This window comes from Leopardus geoffroyi, chromosome C3 (assembly GCF_018350155.1).
Source record: "Leopardus geoffroyi isolate Oge1 chromosome C3, O.geoffroyi_Oge1_pat1.0, whole genome shotgun sequence".
NCBI lineage: Eukaryota > Metazoa > Chordata > Mammalia > Carnivora > Felidae > Leopardus > Leopardus geoffroyi.
In genome coordinates this window covers 49,016,364-49,036,843 of record NC_059338.1, presented here as the reverse complement: position 1 = coordinate 49,036,843, position 20,480 = coordinate 49,016,364, and the positions used below count along the sequence as shown (strand labels likewise).

Here is a 20,480-nt window from a genome sequence, read left to right as displayed (position 1 = left end):
TGTTTCTTGCTGTAGCGGTCTCTTATCTTTGAAACTGCTTGCTCTATATCTAAATTAGTTCTTTGGCTTACCCCTTGGAAATAATTTTGATGGATAGTAATAGAACTGTTACATAATGGTTATTCCTTTGAAATGATTTTAAACATATTGAATTCTTATTGATTTCTATTATAGAGTGACATTTCACTTTTATACATTAGTACTCTTCGTGATACAAAAACTGCATATTTCTTGTCTTCTGGCAAAAGCAAATGGAATACATAAGGCAACTTACAGAATTTAACTGTGATAAAAGATGCTCTGGTAAAGAAAATTTGCTGCTGGTCCTCTTTTAAGTGTAAAAAGCCATTGCTCATTTGCATATCAATAAATGGAAGGGGCATTGACTTTCTAAAATAATTCCCAAGCTATGACAAAAAAAAAAAAAGACACAACAATCTTTTTTTCTTTCAGTATTTTTATTTGCAAATTCTTAATCTTACCAATTTCAGAAATGTGAACTCAACACAACTCTAAAGGTTAATTAAACTATTATTTTAAAGGTTATCAACATGAGAAACAGATTTTGAGTAATTATTCCAAACTCAGAAATTCAGTACATGTAAGAATTTAGTACATCTATGGCCTACCTTCATGAGTCACATGCCTTTTTCTCTTCAAAGTCCAAATGAAAAAACTTCACTGCTCTTACCGTAAACTGTGAAAATTATTGGCAGATGTAGGAACACAGGCTCATTTGTTTTTATGAAACCCTAATTCAACTTTAAAGTAATTGCAAAACATTAACACAAAATAGAATTCCCTGTTGTTTCTCAGTTTTCTTATTTCTTAAAAGCAGTGATAATGGGATATATATATATATATACACACATGTATGCATGTATATAATTGTTGTATGTATTATTGTTGGCACACAGCCAACCACCTCTTCCTTAATCTCTTACTAACACTTTAAAAAGAATAAACATTTACCTAACTTGATAACTAGAAGGGTTTTTCCTCCAAGTGCTAATTTTGTTTGCCAGTTGTTTCTTTGGGACTTGAAGCAATTAGCATCTATGGGAAAACTCTGTATACATAATACATTTCCCCCCTTTTTACCAATAGTCTGTTTTCCTTTTTCTAAGTCTATTCTCATTTGAAAGTTGTTTTTTTTCTTACTTTTGGTTTCTCTACTTCTCTCAGTGATTTCATCATGATTTCCTTCAAGACTTTCTCTGAAAGTAAAATGCAATAAAAGTGAAAAACCATAAACTTTGTCTATCCTGTTTGTTTTTGTTTTTAAACTTACCTTTGGGTTTGGGGAGCGGGAGGGAAGGCTTTAAAGAAGTGACCCTATTTGAGGGAAGGGGTTTGAAGGGGCATTCTAGCTTCCCTAAGAGTAAAGGGTTATGATACCAGGCCGTCAAAGGAGGAAATAATTAGCATTCTTCAATATGCACGATTAATCAGTTCTGCTTGGTGGTTATAAAAGGGAGGAAAGAAGCCAGATGGGAACAATTTTGGTCCTTTCATGTTTTACACCCAATGCTAGTTAGTACACAGTATCCCTTCCACATTCTACTGTACATTTTCTGAAGAGCTGCAGATCATCAAATAATCATTTCCAAATGGTCTAATGACAGCATAAAGGTGGCTCACTTAAAACCTTCCATTTATAGTCACACTGCATCAAATGGTGCTAATTTTAAGTAGGCCACCCCATACAGAGCACCCTCCGAAACACCCTTCCGCCGTTTATAACGAATCTGTTCCTTTTTCATTCACAGAAAATATTTGATATTTCAGAATCTTTTTCGTGCATTGACATGAAAATACTTTTCACCTGGAACTCGTCAATCCGAGACCCCCGGGGATGCCAAATTTCTGCCATTTGCTTATTAAGCCACGGGCAGTCCCCAGCATAACACTTACAAAGGCCTACTTCTAACACTTCCCGAATCTTAATATGAGAGTATTGATCACCATAATTTATGGTCCTACGACAGTGGGGCGGCTCTTCACATTTGGAGCCCCCCACATTAGTTGCAGCGACTAATTCTAAAAACACCGCTGGCGCGGGCAGAATATTCATCTGGGGACCAAGTGTTTCCAGACTTTGTTCTCCGGCCTTAAAGATGAGGTGCCGGCGCTGAAAGGGACAGACACCAGGGTCGGTTTCACCGTGGTGGGCCCCGTGAGGAAAGGAGGTGTCCGGCGCCCCACCTGTCAGCCCTCCAACCCTTCCCCGCCCCTCCTTAGGGCGGGTAGCGGCCCCTCCCTCCCGCGGGCGCCGGGCGGGGGGCTGCGGCTAGCGGCGCGCGCCGCGGACACCGGTCCCCGGCGGCGGTTGGGCGTGTGGGGCAGTAGAGCAGCAGGCGCGGAGCGCGCGGCGAAGACCCCGCCAGTCGCGGCCCCGAAGGCACGCGCGAGCGCGTTCGGTTGGTGCGCGCGCGACCGCGCGCGGCTCCGCCCCGCCCTCCCTGCGCGCGCCCGGCAGGTCCGCTCTCCTCCCCCACCCGCGGCGCGGACGGGGTGGATCCAGCTCACTCCCCTCCCCCGAGCGGCGGCCGCGGCGGCGGCAGCGGCGGGCGCTGAATGAGAGACGCCGACTGCTCGGGTCGCCAGGCGCTAGCTTAGGCGGCGGCGGCAGCGGCAGCGGCAGACCCTGAGGCCGGCGTCGTGTTCCCATCCTCCGAGGCGACGGCCGCGGCTGCACAGGTCGGTGCTCCGGCCGCGGGCCCGGTGCGGAGCCTTGGCGGGCGGTGCGGGGGAGGGAAGGTGGGTGCGCTGCGCCCCCCGGGAGGCGCGGAGCCGCAGCGGCGGCGCGGGGAATGGCGGCGGCTCGGGCGCTGCGGTGTGGCTCTCCTGGCCGCGGGCCCCGGGGCTGCTTGCCCTCGGCGCGGAGACGGGGCTCGGGCTGAGGGAGGAGAGCGCTGGGGGGCCCGGGGCCGCGCCTCCCTCGGCGGCTCGCTCTCGGAGGCTGGAGGCGGCCGTGGGCTCCCCGCTCCCGGTCTCTGTCCCGAGGCCGGGGGCGGGGCGGCCCCCTGAGGCCGCCTCGGCTCTCCCTCCTGGGTGGCGGGAGCCCCTGGCCGCGGCCCGCACTGCCCTGGCGCCGGGCTGCGCCTCAGCCTCCCTTCAGGTGAGCCGGAGTCCGGACCGCCGCGCCGGGAACGCGGAGCCGGGCCACACCCCCTCCCCTGGCTCTGGCGCTGCGCCCCCGAAGCCGGCAGCCGAGCCAGCCGCCCGCGAACCCGCGCCCGCGGTGACGGTGACCTGTTGCGGAGCGGCCCGCAGCCCGGGTCGCCCGCCAGCCCGGGACGCGGAGGGGCTGGTCCTGCGCTGGCCTCCGGCCGGGAGCGCGGCAGGGTCCGGAGTCGGGGGCGCGGCCGGAGGTCGGGTCGCTGTACAGCTAGGAGCGGGCGTACTAAGGAGAGATTGCGGACCGATCTGATCAAACACTTGCAAAGCCGGGATATCTGTCTGCAAATATCCGGAATTCCATTGCAGTATCGGATTAGGTAGGCTCATAAACACCATGCTTTGGAGGTGATTTGGCAGAAACCCGAGCCAAGAGTAAGGAGCTAATATCTGGAAAAGAGTCGTAAACCTGTGCAGAGCTAAATTATCCTCCCACCTGCCCCCCTTGGAGCTCTTTTCCTGTAGCTGTGTTGTGTAGACGCAGGCCAGTTTCAATGTACGTGGGCGTGTTTGGGAAGAAGCTGCGAGCTGATAGGAGGTACCTTCGTACAAATGTTAATTTGTTTGAACTGGGAGGGGTTAGGGAGGAGGAAGAAAGGGCATTGATGTTAACTGTGGAGGAGGGGTAACTGAAAACATTAAATTTCTGTTTAAGAAAACGCTAAAAAAAAAAAAAAAAAAAAAGTAATACCTGGCGTTTAAGACCGTAAAGCAGGAAACACGGGCAGCAGTTAATTGAGTTTTACCTTTTATGTGCCCTGGATTTTTTTTTTTTTTCTTCCAACGCTGTAGTTGTTATAGAGAACCTTGTTTTCGTACCGGTGTTTATGAATTGATTTTGGTGTATTTTTGTATTCACCGTGAAGTCGGCTCTTACTTAAGTCTCTTTGAAGATGACCATCAGAATCTTGGGAAACTTCGATCCATGCAGTCACAGACCATAGCATGCTAGCCATAAAGCCTGTTCCACCCAGATAATTATGCTTATGCAAGTGGTGTAGAATCATAACTATAATGTGTATTACTGTACTGTTACTGCTGAATATCTTACTATGAACTTTAGAATTATGAAGGAACTTATCCAAACAGTATTATTTTAATAAAAACAACTACTAACTCAAGCTTTGTGGGCATACAGTTTATAATCTAGCTTAAAAATTTTGGGGAAATTACTTGTTTAATTTGCTTAAAGGTCAAATATAAGGATATTAGATGCCTTTTTGCATTAATTTCACTGTAATTTATTTTAAACCTATTTTATTTTCCCTCTTTAAAATTCAGTATAATAATTTTGAAATGGTAAGGTCTATTTTTCCAGTTTAGTCCACCTTTAACTGAATTAAGGAATTTGACTTTTGAAAATATTCTGGGTGGGACACTGGAAATACTGTTCATTTTGCCTAAATTATTCCACATTGCAACAGAACTTTAAAGATGATGTTTGCTTTATCAAGATTGCAACATGCTTTTCTGATATGTGTGTGTGTGTGTGTGTGTGTGTGTGTGTGTGTATCAGAAAGAACACACAAAAATTTCTTGAAAGAAATTTTTGAACTCTTTTACTTTGCGTACTTTTATTACACACATAAGTAATATACTTGTGTGTGTTTAAGTACCTACTATGTGTCTTTTTCAGTTTATCACATTGTTATAGTTGAGAGTGTAGTTGTTTGTAATGAGTGATGGATATTTAAGTGAAAATGTTCTTTTGCAACTTAAAACACTTAAGCTTTAGTCTAGAGGCCCAGTTCACTCACTCACTTACTCATTTGTTCCACACATATTTGTTGAGTACCTAGTTGGTGCCAGTTAGGTGCCTCAGTGTTGGGGATACAGCAGAGAAAAAGACAGGTCTGTGCTCTGATGGAGTTTAAAGAATAAGTGGGCAAATAGTCCACTGCTCCTCTGTCAGATAATGTTACTTGTTTAAAGTTAGCTTAAAAGTTTAAGAAGTAAAATCTCTTGCGGTGAACTTTAGTTAAGGATATTGTTTGTGTTTTTCCTTCTAAGAATAGTGGGAATTATTACTGAGTGAACAAAAGCATTAAGACAGTTGTTTAAAAAATATATTTATGTTTATATACATTGGGTGTCTAGTTCCCAAGTGGAACCAAAAATAAACATTCTACCTGAAGTCAGATGATGTGGAGTTTACATGTGGTTAAACAGCTTTAGTCTTTCGGTTTGTATAGTTAAATATTTGCTAAAAATAATTCCCTCTTGGCACTTGTTTATAAGGGAGTCAGATTTTTTTTAAGTCTAAATTAAAAAAAAAATCCTCTCTTCTTTTTCTGGCACGTGTGTGTGTGTGTATGTGAGTGGACTGGTGTCCTACTGTTCTTCCATAGAATCTGATAACCATTATTGCTAAAATCAGAAAAACTTGACTGAAAGTGATAGTTTTCCTTTTTGATTAAAATATGACAAATATCAGTATAGTGCTTTGCAGATTACAAAGCTTATATATATTTATATATATATTATTGATACTTAAATATGTGAGTATTTCTCATTGTCAGGACCGCCAGTAATTAACTTTGACCCTATGTAGGCATTATTAGCTCCCATTTGTTTGTTTATTTATTTATTTATTTATTTATTTATTTATTTATTTTTAGAAAGAGAGAGAGAGTGTGAGCTGGGGACAGGCAGAGGGAGAGGGAGAGAGAATTTAAGCAGGCTCGACTCCCGAAGCTGGGCTTGATCTCATGACTGTGCGATTATGACCTGAGCCAAAATCAAGAGTCTGGCGGACTGAGCCACCTAGGTGGCCCTATGTCATTTTAGATGAGGAAGCACACCAATAGTAAGCAAGCAGTCAACCCAATCCCAAGTTGTAGCCGTTCCTATAGCCCAGTGCTCCGTCTCCAAGTGCAAAGCTTGGGGAAAGCATCAACGTCTAGTGTTACAGGTCAGTGTACAATATGGTTACTGGTTTACTTTTCCAGAAATTTCTAAATAACTTTTAAACTTTAAATCCTCCTCTTGAGATGTAATTAGTTGAATTTGCTTTCTTTTCATGAGTTAAACTTTAAAACCTATTTAAAATCTAAAAGTATCACTTTTTTTGCTATGTAAAAAAGACACAGATAGTTTTGATGGACTTTTAATGGTATAAGTGTCTTGAGAATAAGATGTATTAAAATCAATCCTATTTTTTGCATATTAGGTTCTTATAACAACTAAATGTAGAATAAAATTATCCCTTTAATCTGAATACTATATTTTTTCAGTTACTCAATTTTCAGTGAGAAGATAATTCAAAAAAGTTGAAACTCTACTTCACTTAGCCTGAGTGAGGTTCCTTGGAAAGGAAAGTTAATGTATTGCATTACCCTATAAATTGTTTTTTTACATGTGTCTTATTCCCATTGGTTTAGGGCTCCTCTGTAGTGAGAGAATGAAGATTGGACGTGATAAATTTTGGTAACTTGGAAGTAATCTAGAATTTTTTTTTTTTAATCTTACTTGATTAATGTGTTGAGCTTTTGATTTAGGAAAATGTTTAACTACATAGTTAAAATATAAACATCCACGTATTCTATGGAAAGAAAATTGAGTATAAATATACACAGTAACTTTATTTTTTAAATGTTTATTTGTCTATTTGTTTAGAAAAAAATGAGAATGGACTGGGGGAGGGCCAGAGAAGGGGAGAGAGAGAATCCCAAGCAGGTTCCATGCTGTCATCGAAGACCCAGACTTGGGGGTCCAACCCAGGAATCGGGAGGTTGTGACCAGACCCAAAACCAAGAGTCAGATGCTTAACTAACTGAGCCATCCAGCTGTCCCTACCTGGTAACTTTAATAAGTAATGGCCAGTTATAGATGTAGGAAGAGTATAAATAGCCATGTTTGTGACTTAGGTTGAGGGTCCCTAGCGATTTATGTTTCACTACTGAGAACTTTTGGTACAGGCTCTTGAATGATACGTAGCTTTGGAGTATGAGAGGCTTAAAATGAAGTTCTCACTTCGGACTTCATTGATACCCTTCTGTAATTTTACTTTTATGACATTTTCTCAAAACACATTTTCATTTTTAGGTTGATTTCCTTTTTGCTGATTCTTGGAAGGAGCTCTTTTCTGAAAACTCTACTTAAATAGGATCCTTATCACACTCTACCCTTACCTTTATTTTTCTTCACAACATTAATTTATCGGACATTAAAGCATACATTAATTTGTTTATTGCTTTCTTCCTTCTGGATGTAAGCTTCATGAGGGCAAGGACTTAGTTTTCTTCACTGTTGTATTCGTAGCACCTAGAAAAGAACCTGGCACATAGTCAATGCTTAGGTATTATTTGTGGGGTGACTGAATTAACTGACATTAAAGGACACAAAAACCATTAGTTTTGTTTTAAAACAGTTGTTGACTTTAAATAATACAACTATGCAGTTAAAAAGAAAATTGTACTGTAGGACTTATAACGAAAAACACCATCCCCTGCCTCATCTTGGTATAACTTTCCTTCCTATATTCTGCTCTTAAAGTAACCATTTTCCATACTTGTAGCTGTTTCTTCTGGTATTTACTCCCATATTTTAAACTATTTCAATTTTAGATCTCTCCTGGCTTGCTACTGTGGAAGATGAGTCTGTGCTTTCAGATTCCTAGGCCACCTTGAAAATCCTTTATCTCCCAGTATATTATGCTTTTGGTTAAATCAGTGTTCATTGTTCACACTATTATGACTTTGTAAATATGTTTACTGTTGAATTTTGCAGTGTACTAAAATTATATTTCTTGGAGTTAAAAATTTTTCTTCTTTTCTGAATTTTGCTTAATTTCCCATTTGTCTCTAATTTTTTTCTTTTAAAGCTGTCCCAGTATGTTCAACATCAGATTGTTCAGTTTTTTTAAAAAATTGGGAACCCCCTAGGTCTTTCTGTGCTTTTGCTCAAATCTGTACTGTGGCTTTCCACTCCTGCCATACAGGTGTAGCCTGCGACCTCTCGTCATTAATCTGAGAGTTCTCTTTGCCTTTTCCCTGTGTTAGAGCCTGTGGTGTCTGGATCCATGCCTTCCTCTTTTGCCATTTATACCTATGTTTTGGTGAAATGCATCCCTCAGTAACTTTTAAGAAAGTGTATGAGGAGGTGACATTTTTGAAATGTATGTATTGCTGAAAATATCTTTCTTCCACACTGATACCTGATTAATAATTTGGCTGGTCTGAGTATAGAATTCCAAGGTAGAATAATTTCCCCTCAAGATTTAAGAGATTGCACTATAATTTTCTAGCTTCAAGTGGTTATTCCAAAGTCTCATGCCATTCAGTCTTCATCCTTTTTATGTGACCTCTCCCTGTTAAGATCTTTTTTTTTTTTTTTTTTTTTGTCATCAGTATATCTGACATGTCCTTGATGTTGTGTCTTGTTTGCATCTTACTTTATGTGCTTGGAACTTCGTGGGCCCTTTCAACCAGCAGTGCCCATATTAGTTGAGAGGAGAGATGGTCTAGCGCATGAGTCAACAGTTTTCTTTACAGAGCTAGATAATGAGTATTTTAGGCTTTGTGGGCCAGTTTCTGTTACTCCTAGCTTTACTTTTGTAGCGTCAAAGCAGCCATGGATAGTATGGGCTTTGGTTTGATGACTCCTGATCTATGTACAGGTGTAAGGATTAGCCTTTGCTTTACTAGGAGTAGGGGGAGTTTATCTATAGAAACAGGAGAGAAGATGGAATACAGTTGACCCTTAAACAACAAGGGGTTAGGGTCACCGACTTCCGTGCAGTCAAAAATCCACATAGAACTTTTGACTTCCCCCAGACTTAATCACTAATAGCCTGTCGTTGACAGGAAGCCTTACTGATAATATAAACAGCTGATTAACACATATTTTGTATATTATATGAATTATATGCTGTATTCTTACAATAAAGAAAGCTATAAAAAGGAAAATGTTACTAAGAAAATTATAAAGAAGAGAAAATACATTTACAGTACTGTACTATATTTATTGAAAAAAATCCATGTGTCAGTGGATCCATGCAGTTAACCTTGTGTTGTTCAGGCACCAACTAACTGTATTTGGATAGAGACATAAAATGATGGTGGCTTGGAGTTTTCACCTAAGGTTTTGTGTTTACCTTAGTGTATGGAAAGTGAGGTAATTAGCTAAAGTAAAGAAGAATAGGAGTGTGTATTGGAGGTTTGAGAAGAGGGAAAAATATATGATACGGTCATCTATCAAAAAGTGGAAAAGTGAACAGAAAGTAGAATAGGGAAATACAGTGTTTTTCCAGATAGTAGCATTAAGGGCTCACTTGAATGTCATGTTTCTGACTTTAATAGGAATATCTCTAAAGTCTCATAATTAAGTATGATATCTTAATATAGGTATTTTTAAATTAGCTAGTTATTTTATTAATCTAATCAGAAATAATTGCATGCATAAGTAATATGTACATACATGTATATATATTGTTTATACATACAGACTTAGCCTATAGTACTATAATTTTTTCCCCAAGTACAGGTTTTGATTTAGAAATCATTCATTTATTTATTCATTTAAAAAAGTCATGGAGCATTTTCTTTGTACCAGAAATAGTTCTTGGTGCTGGGGATACAGCAATAAACAAGATAAAAAGTTTGCCTTTATATAAATCTGTAATTTTAACTAGCTAATGTATAGTATGACTAAATCATACACACACTAAAACAATAAGTAAGGAACATTTATAATATTGTGACGTGTTGTGAACGGATTTCCCCATTGAGTTAATTAACATGCCTATCACCTCACATATTTACTTTTTTTTTTTTTTTTTTATGGTGGGAACATTTAAGTTCTTTCTTAGCAAATTTTAATTATACAATATACTGTTGCCAACTATAGTTAGCATATTACGTATTAGATCCTCAGATCTTATTTACTTATAATTGAAAGTTTGTACCCTATTACCAACCTCTCCCTATTTCCTCTACCTTACTTTAAGTTTTTGACAGATAACTGTAAAAGATTAAGAAATATGTTATAGGCTTTGTTTGGCAAGAATTTTTATCTTTTACTATCATAAATAAGTATTATATTTCATCAAATGCTTATTCTGTGTTGGGAGAGATGATCATGTGTATTTTCTTCGTTAATCTAATAGAATGTATCACACATTAATAGAGTATCTCCTGTTTGCATTATTACATCCAACCCTACTTAGCTGTGTTGCATTTGTCTCTCCTCACACACACTGCTGAACTTGGTTTGCCATTGTCTTAGAGTTTTTTAAAAATCCACATTTATCAATAGATATATCACAGATTTATATGTGTGCATTTGGCTTTAAAGTTATGAAACTCATAAAATTACTTGTGGAGCTTTCCTTTTTCTGTTTCCTGAAATAGTTTTGTAACAGAGGTTATGTATGTGTGTTTTGAAGGGGCTATAGATATAAGATGAAGGGTCAAAAATAAAGTTTCTAGAGAAAACCTGGAAAAATATCTACGTGATCCTTCGGTAGGCAAAGTTTTTTTTTTTTTTCTAAACAGGACACAATAAGTACTAACCAGATAAGACTGATAAATTGTTCTTCATTAAATGAGAACCTCTGTTCATCAAAGGATACTTCGAGTAAATAGGCAAGTGACACACTAGAAAGAGTGTCTGCATTACTTAAAACTGACAGAGGACTTGTATCTAGAGTATATAAAAGATGTCAAAACAAAACAATAAAAACACTAGGAACCCAATTTTGAAACAAATGGGCAAAAGACTGAAACAGGCATTTACAAAATGAGTTGTTTGGATGGCTAAGGTGAAAAGGTACTCACATGATTTTTAGAGAGTTACAGGTTAAAACTATCATGTGATACTAAGATATACCCACCAGAATGGTGTTAATGAAAAAATCTGAAGCTACTAAGTGTTGACAAGAATATAGAGCACTTAGACTCTCATACATTTCAAATGGGCTTGAAAGTTGGTAAAACCACTTTGGAAAATTCTTTGGTATCCTCTGCTAAAGCTCGACACATATATGCCCTGTGATCCAGCAGTTTCGCTTCTTGTTTTAGACTCAATAGAAATCAGCATACATGGACATCAGAAGATATGTATTGTAGAAGAAAACATAGGAGTCAATTTTCATGACCTTGAAATAGGCAAAGCATTGTTATATATGACACCAAAAGCAGGAGCAACAAAACAAAGATGAGATAAATTGGGTTTCATCAAAATTTTAAACTTAAGCTTCAAAGGACATCATCAAGAAAGTAGAAAGACAACCCACAGAATGGGAGAAGATATTTGCAAGTCATATATCTGCTAAAAGACTTGTATTCAGAATATGTAAAGAACTCAGCTCAGTAATAAAAAGACAAATAACCCAATTTGAAAACAGAGGATCTGAATTGGCATTTTTATTTTTTTTATTAAAAAAAGTTTTTGGGGCGCCTGGGTGGCGCAGTCGGTTAAGCGTCCGACTGCAGCCAGGTCGCGATCTCGCAGTCCGTGAGTTCGAGCCCCGCATCGGGCTCTGGGCTGATGGCTCAGAGCCTGGAGCCTGTTTCCGATTCTGTGTCTCCCTCTCTCTCTGCCCCTCCCCCGTTCATGCTCTGTCTCTCTCTGTCCCAAAAATAAACGTTGGAAAAAAAAAAAATTTTTTTTTTTAAGTTTTTAAGTTTATTTATTTATATTGAGAGAGAGGGTAAGCATGAGTAGGGGAGGGGCAGAGAGAGAGAGCAAGAAAGAAAGAGAATCCTAAGCAGTCTCCACACTGTCAGCGCAGAGCCTGATGTGGGGCCCAAACTCATGAACCGTGAGATGATGACCTGAGCCGAAACCAAGAGTCAAACACTTAACTAACTGAGCCACCCAGGTGCCCCTGAATTGGCATTTTTTAAAAGAAGAAATGCATAAGCACATGAAAAGGTGCTTAATATTATTAGGTATCAGGGAAATGAAACAGAAACCACCATGAAATCCACCTTCACACCACCAGAATGACTAGAATCAAAAAGTTAGATTATAACAAATGTAGGCATAGTTGTAAAGAAATTGGAATCCTCACACACTGATAGGAATGTAAATTGATATGGCTACTTTGGATGACATTATGGGAGTTCTTCAGATTGTTTAACATAGAATTACCAAGAGAAATGATAATGTGTCCCTGAAAAAATTGTACATGAGTATTTACAGCAGCATTATTCACTATAGACAGAAAGTAGAAACAACCCAGATGTCTATAAATGAACAAGTGGAGAAACAGCATGTGGTATATCCATACAATGAATTAGTATTCAGTCAGTAAAAGGAGTAGCTACATGCTACAACATCACAGAACCTTGAAAATATGATAGTAGGTGAAAGAAGCAGTCAGAAAATGCCACATGTTGTATGACTCCATTCAGATGAAATGTCCAGAACAGAGCAAATCTGTAGACAGTAGATTAGTGGTTGCTTAGGGCTTGGGGAAAGGAGAGAGGCAGTGGGAGCTAAAGGGCGTGGAGTCTCATTCTGAGATGATGAAAATGTTCTCAAATTGTGGTGATAGTTGTACATACCATTGAATTGTAAACTTTATTTTTATTTTATTGTTTAAAGTTTTAATTCCAGTATAATTAACATCAAGTGTTATATTTATTTCAGGTGTACACTATAGTGACTTAGCAATTCTGTACATTACTCAATGCTCATCATAAGTACACTCTTAATCTCCTGAATTGTATACTTTAAATAGGCAAATTGTATGGTATGTGAATTAATATCTCAATAAAGCTGTTAAAAATAAGACATGGCAAAAATAATCAGTGATATGAAGACACTGCTACCATATTTAATTTAGAAAAGCAGGATGCAGAGGAGTATATAAAGTATCACCTTTTTGTAAAACCACAAAAACCTTATGTGTGTGTATGTGTTTAAGTGATCTTGTAAGGGTGGGAAAACGTTGCACACTAGATGTAAACATTTCTTACTAGTTGGGCTAAGGTAAGGAGGAGAGGGAGAGAAAAAGGGAGAAAAAAACTGAAAGGAAAAGGGATTGATTCAGAAGAAACAGCATGTGTAAGATAATCTCAGCTATGTAAAACATAAATCTTAAAATGAAGTGGTAGTTGTATTTTTTTTTGTGTTATATTTTTCTGGGTTGTGATCCTTTTAATTTTATTAATAGAAGTATCTAAAACTAAATTAAAGGCAGTGCAAATAAAATCAGTTATAAAACCTGAAGAAACATAGCAGCTTTTTTTCATAACAGCTCCCAATGGGACACGATCCAAATGTCCATCAACAGAAAAAATGGATCAATAATGTGTAGTCTGCTTTACACTAAAGTAGTACTACGCATCAGTGGAAAGGAAGGAACTCTACCGCTCTTCCCAGGAAGTATGGGCAAACACACAAACAGAAGGTTGAGCAGAAGAAGGTGGACACGGTGTATATGCTGTATGATTCTTTTATTTTGAATTTCAGGAAAAGGTCAAACTCAGCTGTGTTGATAGAAGTCAGAGTAGAGTTTAGGGGTTGGGACTAGAGGAGCAAGACTCTGGGAGTGCCAGAAATGTTCCGCATCCTCATTTGGTTGGTGGTTACATGGGTGGCTACACAGGAAAAACATGTTGCCCAGTACACTGTACATACTGCACACTTGAGTCTTTTATATCTCAATAAAGAGGTAAAATCAAATCAGAAAAGATTTTTTAAATCTGATGCTCATATGAAAAGCTTTTGTAGGTTTGTCACTTACACTTCAATTAAAAATAACTGAATAGAGTGGCACCTGGGTGGCTCAGTCGATTAAGCATCTGACTCTTGATTTCGACTCAAGTCATGATCTCATGGCTTGTGAGTTCAAGCCCCACGTCAGGCTCTGCACTGACAGTGTGGAGCCTGCTTGAGATTCTCTGTCTCCCTCCCTCCGCCCCCCCCCCACTGCCCCTCCCATGCACACGCTTTTTCTTTCTCTCTCAAAATAAATAATTTAAAAAAAAATAGAAAAAGTTTAAAAATTAAAACAAGGGGAAAAATAGTCTTTGTATACTTCAGGAATATTTATATGCCTTTCAAAGACAGTTTTTCTATGCCATTATTTCTAATGGTTGCATGGTGTCGTGTTGTATGGGTGAATCATAATTTACCTAAGGAATCTCGATGGACATTTAGGTTGTTTCTAACTTTTATATTAAACAGTGACAAAGTTAGCACCCTTTTTAAATAGGTCTTCCTATTCTTTTCTGATTATTTCCTTTTGGTGAATTCTTAAAAGAAGGGTTTCTTGTTTGGTGGTTAAGTACATTTTCATTCTTGCCCATGGTGTGTAAGTGTTTCTGTATGCTAACACAGATTTAGTGATCAGCTTTAAAAGCATATACATTGATCTGTTGTGTAATAAATGCTTTCAGTTTTAATTGGCATTTGTAAACATTTTCAGTGGAACTTATATTTTCACATTTTTGTATATTCGTGCTACTTTCTCCAGTTTCCTTTTCATACATACCTTTTACCTATTTTCTTAATTCTTTTAAAGGCATAAGTCTTTTGATTTAAAGCCTTTTAAGGAAATAAATCAGATACACAAAAAGTACATAAAAAACTGGTACAGTTAACTCCTAACTTAAGAAATGATACATAATCAGTGCAGTTGAAACACCGTGTTAACATTAATAACATGTAAGAGCTTTTTTGTGTATTAAGAATATTGAATCATTTGCTTTAGATCTTTTCCATTTTATCCTTTGTCTCTTAAGAGAATCTTACTGAATCCAAGATGGCTTCAACTGTAAGATGCATTATTTTATGTACAACTAAGACTAAATAATATGCTGTCAGTTAAACCATGATATTCTTGATTTTAAGAGACATCCTACTTGTAGAGATGTTAAAAGGTGAGAATATACTCATCTTAGATTAATGAAATAATATATTTTACTATGTGTGTCTTATATTTTCTCTAGTCAGATATACCAGTCTCTTGTGTTGTTTCTATTGTTAGTCCTAGTAAGACTTTCCTATGCCACAACTTAAAAAAAAAAAAAAAAAAATCATGTGTTTACTTCTGGTATTTTTTTAACGATTATTTATTTTATTTAGAGAGAGAGAACAAGCGTGAGCACGTGTGCACAAGCAAGGGAGGGACAGAGAGAGAGGGGAGAGAGAATCCCAAGCAGGCTCCCCACTGTCAGCACAGAGCCTGTTGTGGAGCTCAAACCCATGAACTGTGAGATCATGACCTGAGCCAAAATCAAGAGTCAGCTGCTTAACAGACTGAGCCACCCAGGCACCCCTACTTCTAGTATTTTTATCACTTAAATGTTTTTTATCTTTAATTCATCCATTTTATTTTAATGTAAGATCTAGTTTTTGTCTTTTTGTCTTTAATTTTTTTTTATTTTATTTATTTTGAGACAGAGAGAGTGTGAGCAGGGGAGGGGCAGAGATAAAGGGAGAGAGAGCGAATCCCAAGCAGGCTCTGCACTGTCAGCACAGAGCCCAATGTGGGGCTTGCAACCATGAAACTGAGATCATGATCAGAGCCGAAACCTAGAGTCAGATGCTTAACTAACTGAGCCACCAAGGTGTCCCTCTGGTTTTTGTCTTTTTATCCAATATGTTAGCCAACTGTCATAAAGTTGATGCCACTAGTGATTTTTTGAACAAGGAATGATAGACTTCAGTGTGCTTGCTTGAGAAACAGGATATGGCGGTGGATTTTGGTTGGGTCTAGTCTAAAAATGATCATTTGCCTTTCTATGAAATGTGTATCTTAACCTATAGTTTAATTTTCATTGAAAGGAATGTCAGTGTTAAAACTATGATTTCATGTTGCCTTAAAATTCTCATAATGCATCTGAGTGCTCTAGGAATCCGTCAAGTAATTTACTAAGTTAGATTTAAAATAACTGTTTTGCAACATAAACAGTGGCATTAATCCTGTGCTTAAAGTTTGTGTGAATGTGGGCAAGTTACTTAATTTCTTTAGCATTCAGCTTCCCTATTTACAAATGGCATAAGAGCACCTTCTCATAGGATCATTGTAAGGATCAAATGAGAAAGCATAAATCAAGGACTTAGCTGAATTAGCTCTTCACGCTTCCACTTTCAGGACCTTGAAGATCAAGTATAATCATAGCTGAGATTCTCTCCTACAGAGGGTTACTCTAGATCTTCAGGGTTACTGAAGTAAATTATTTTTGTTAGACTTCCAACCCTGATTTAGATTCCCAGGATTTGACTAGAACTTTTCTGGCCTTCTAGAATTAATTTATGTGACAAATCTGTATGTTTTCTGTTGCTGCTCTTAAGGTGCTCTTCTGTAAATGCACTGAAATCTTTATAGAGTTTCATAGATTTTAGGATTTTGTAGGTGGAGAAGTTTGATTGACTTAGCTTTTATCCTGTAAAGTTGTTGCTAGGATAACCTCTGCTACTTTTCAGTTTTGATTTGTGGATGTAGTTTTTGTAGGTTTATGGGTTTTAGATCCTATCTCTTAAAGCTGGAGGGGCAAGGATAAGTCTACTAAAACAAATGTTTTGATGATATCTTACAGATAAGAAATTCCACTGTTTGCTTTTTTTTTTTTTCTTTTTATGAACAGTACTTTTGAATGTTTTATGTAAGCACAGTACTGTGAATGTTATCATAGAAGTTTAAATCTTAGGCCTTGTACTCATATACATCTTCTTGGTGAAGGATGAAATCTTATATGTGAAATCACAGTAAATAGCATAAGATAAAAAAAATAGCATAAGACCATATGTACTTATGTGTCAGATTGAAGAGCTGTTGACAGGAGAGGAGGCTTAGTGAAGGGAAGGCCAAAGTGTTCCTTAAGGAATGTGTTTTGTTAAGGTGTAAGGAATATATTAGGAACCAGCATGACTGAAGATATAACAACAAGAATTAGTCTTTTGGGCATGCTTTGGATTGAAGGGTTTATTTGCATTGGGGTAGGGGGATAGTTACATTTGATAATGTGGGACGAGATTAGCATAAGGAGGGATGAGAAAAGAATAGGTCATCTATGTTGGGAGAAACACAGAATTCCAAGTGAGAAACCACGAGATCTGAGAGAGAGACAGGCATAGAGCAAGAGATTGAAGATTCTGATTTCTGGCTCTGTGGATATTCTTCTTCGATTATTCTAGTATTTCTGTGGTTCCTGCCTTTCTTGAGACTACATCCAGTTTTTTTTTTTTTTTCCCCCAGGAAAGAGTACAGGTTTTGGTGTCAGACTTTTGGTGGTAGATTTTTGGCTCTCTCCTTTACTGATTTGTGACCTTGGGCAAGTTGTTCATCTTCTCTGTCTCAGTCCTCATCCGTAAAATGAGCATCATAAATAGTATCTATCTTTGTAGGGCTGATAGGAAGATTAACTGAGGTGACACAAAGCTTTTAGAACAATGCTAAGCATGTAACAAATGTTTAGTAAATAGCATCATATATGTATGACATCATATATACATACACATATATATATGATATGTGACATATATATAATGCTAATTGAGGTAACATGAATTAATTTCTTATAGTTAAAAGAGCCTAAGGAGTTAATTTGCTTGCACCTTCACTTAGAGTAGGGCAACCTAGTGTGTGAGCTGGGTATGAAATGTTATTTTGGGTATAGAGCATAAAAAAAAATACTGTCTTATGTAGTTTGAATAATAGGACCTGGTATTTATTTATCAAGGATTTAAAAGAGGCTTGGTGCTGTTCTAAACATTTTACCTGTATTAACTCACTGGATCATTGTGGTAACGTGGTGAAGTGTAGGTACTGTTATTTTCCTCCATTTTAAAGAGGTAGAAACAAAGGCTAACCATCTTGCCTAAGGTTATGTATAAGTGGCAGAGCTAGGATTGGAACACAGATAGTAAAGTTGTAGAGTTTTAATTTTTTTTTATGGGAATATGGTTTTATTAAAAAAAAAAATTTGTATGCTCCAAAACATTTTACTTGGAAATCTTCACTAGAAGTAAGAAAACAAAAAACAATAAAGAACACCAGCATGAATACATAATACATACTTTAATTATGGACACATTAAATGTATTTTAATATAATACTTCCTAACATGTTATCTCATATTGTGTTAAAAATAATACAAGGAGGTGACACTAGAGAACTACAGAATCCTGGATTCTGTTGCAGATAGGTATCCTTATTAGAGCCAAAAAAGGAGTCCTGGAAGGTGGCAAGTAGAAAAGTGACAAGCAGTGCAAAACTAACATGTCATCCAGTTGTGTGTTGTTGTTGTTGTTGTTGTTGTTTTCAGTTGTGTGTTTTTAAAAATGCCATTAAAATGAAGCTGAGAATATGTTTAGACACAGTTCCCACTTCAATGAACATCCAGAATGCACAGTGGGAGGGTAAAGGTAGGGTTGTAATTTTATTGTGCAGTTTTAGCCATAACTTTCCCCTCAGTCTACTGTATGCAAAGACATGAGGGGAAAGTCATGTCATGATATGAAACCTAATCAGCATCAAACGATTCATAGTAGCCAGAAACCCTGTGAAGGCCACAAAGCAGATGAGCCTTTAAGTTTTAAAGCCTACTTAACATAAAAAAATTTACATTGGGAAAGAAACACACAAATTTAAAGATTATTTATTTTTAAAAATCCTTTAACAGTTTTAGTAACCATCAGAGATGTATGTAGAGTTTTAATTTTTAAACCTCTCTTTCCTTCTTGTTTCTTACTTACCTTTTTAATTTTTTTTTTAACACTTATTTTTGAGAGACAGAGACAGAGCATGAGTCGGGAGGGGCAGAGAGAGAGGGAGACACAGAATCCGAAGCAGGCTCCAGGCTCCAAGCTGTCAGCACGGAGTCCAACACAGGGCTCAAACCCGCAGACCACGAGATCATGACCTGAGCTGACGTCGGATGCTTAACTGACTGAGCCACCCAGGCGCCCTCTTATTTACCTTTTTAAATAAAATCAAGGAGGTCTCAATTTCTTGCCACTATTTCTTTTATTTCTAATGCTTGCTTCTTTCCCATTTTTTCAGGTACAGAGACTTAGGTAAGCAAGATATGGTATTTGGTAGTAGACTGTTGTAAGATTTTTGTACTGCACTTGAAGGTAGATTATGGTAAGTTAAAGGATGTATACTAAAGGATGTACACTATAAATCCTAAAGCACTCCTGTTTTCGAAAAAGTTATAGGTAATCTAACAAAGGAGATAAAATGGTATCAGAAAATAGTTATTTAATTTTTAAAAAAGTCATAAAAAGAGCAAAAAGGTCCATGGAACACATAGAAACAAATAGCAAGATAATAGACTTACACCTAACCATGTCAGTAATCACATCAAATGTAAGTGGTCTAAAAACACCAGTTAAAAGGCAGAGATAGGCAGATAAAAAAGCAAGACTTAACTATATATTCTTGTCTATAAGAAGCATACTTTAAATATAAAGGTACAAATAGATTAAAAGAATGGAAAAACATATACCATACTTACAACAGTCAAAAGAAAGATAGAATGGCTATATTAATACTAGACAAAGTAGACTTCAGAGCAAAGAATATTTCCAAGGATAAAAGATATCATTACATAATGATAAAGAAATTGGTTAATTAAGAGGACATAACACTTCTAAACATTTTTTTTACCTCTAATAGAATTTCAAAATTTGTCTTGATGGAACTCTAAAGAGAAATAGTCAAATTGTCTGTTTTAGTTGGAGAGTTCAGTACCCTTCTCTGAGTATTGAAAATCACAAAGATATAGAAGGCTTGAATAATAGTGTCAACCAATTTGACCTAATTAACACTTATAGAATATTTAACCTAACAACAGCAGAGTATTCTCAATTCTTCTTAAGTACATTTTCCATGATGGACCATATTTTGAGCCATAAAACAAGTCTCAGTAATTTAAAAGGATTGAGAACCTGTGTTCTCTGATCACAGTGGAATTAAATTAGAAATTGTTAGCAGAAAACTGCAAAATTTACTAATACTTGGAAACTAAATAATACAATGCTGAATAACCTATGGCTTAAAGAATAGATCAAAAGGAAATTATAAAGTATTTTGTACTAAATGAAAATAAAACATACCAGAATTTGTGAGCTACCAGTAAAGCAGTACCGAGGAGGGAATTTATAGCACTGAATGCCTATATTAGAAAAGGAAAAAGATCTCAAATTAATGATTCTCACTTCCACATTAAGAAATTAGGAAAAAAGTAAATTAAACCAGAATAATTGAAAGAAAATGGTAAAGGTCAATATGGGAGAATGTATAAAAAACAGGAAAACAAAGACAAAATTAGTGATAACCACAAACTGTTTCTTTGGGAAGTTCTGTACAGTAAATAAAGCTCTAACCGGACTGGTTAGTA

The 20,480-nt window shown here is 37.6% G+C and overlaps 1 protein-coding gene across 11 annotated transcripts in view; it reads left to right on the top strand.

The window, feature by feature from the left end:
• The first annotated feature begins 2,589 nt into the window (after nt 1-2,589).
• RALGPS2 (Ral GEF with PH domain and SH3 binding motif 2) overlaps nt 2,590-20,480 on the top strand; it is a 201,014-nt gene continuing 183,123 nt past the window's right edge. For 7 of the 11 annotated variants that reach the window (XM_045452761.1, XM_045452758.1, XM_045452767.1 and 4 more), the window contains exon 1: nt 2,590-2,700. The gene's annotated coding sequence lies outside the window, so the exon portion shown is untranslated. Of the gene's footprint in view, nt 2,701-3,394; nt 3,501-20,480 lie in introns of those variants that run through there. The other 4 variants (XM_045452759.1, XM_045452768.1, XM_045452762.1 and 1 more) reach the window with 2 other exon arrangements.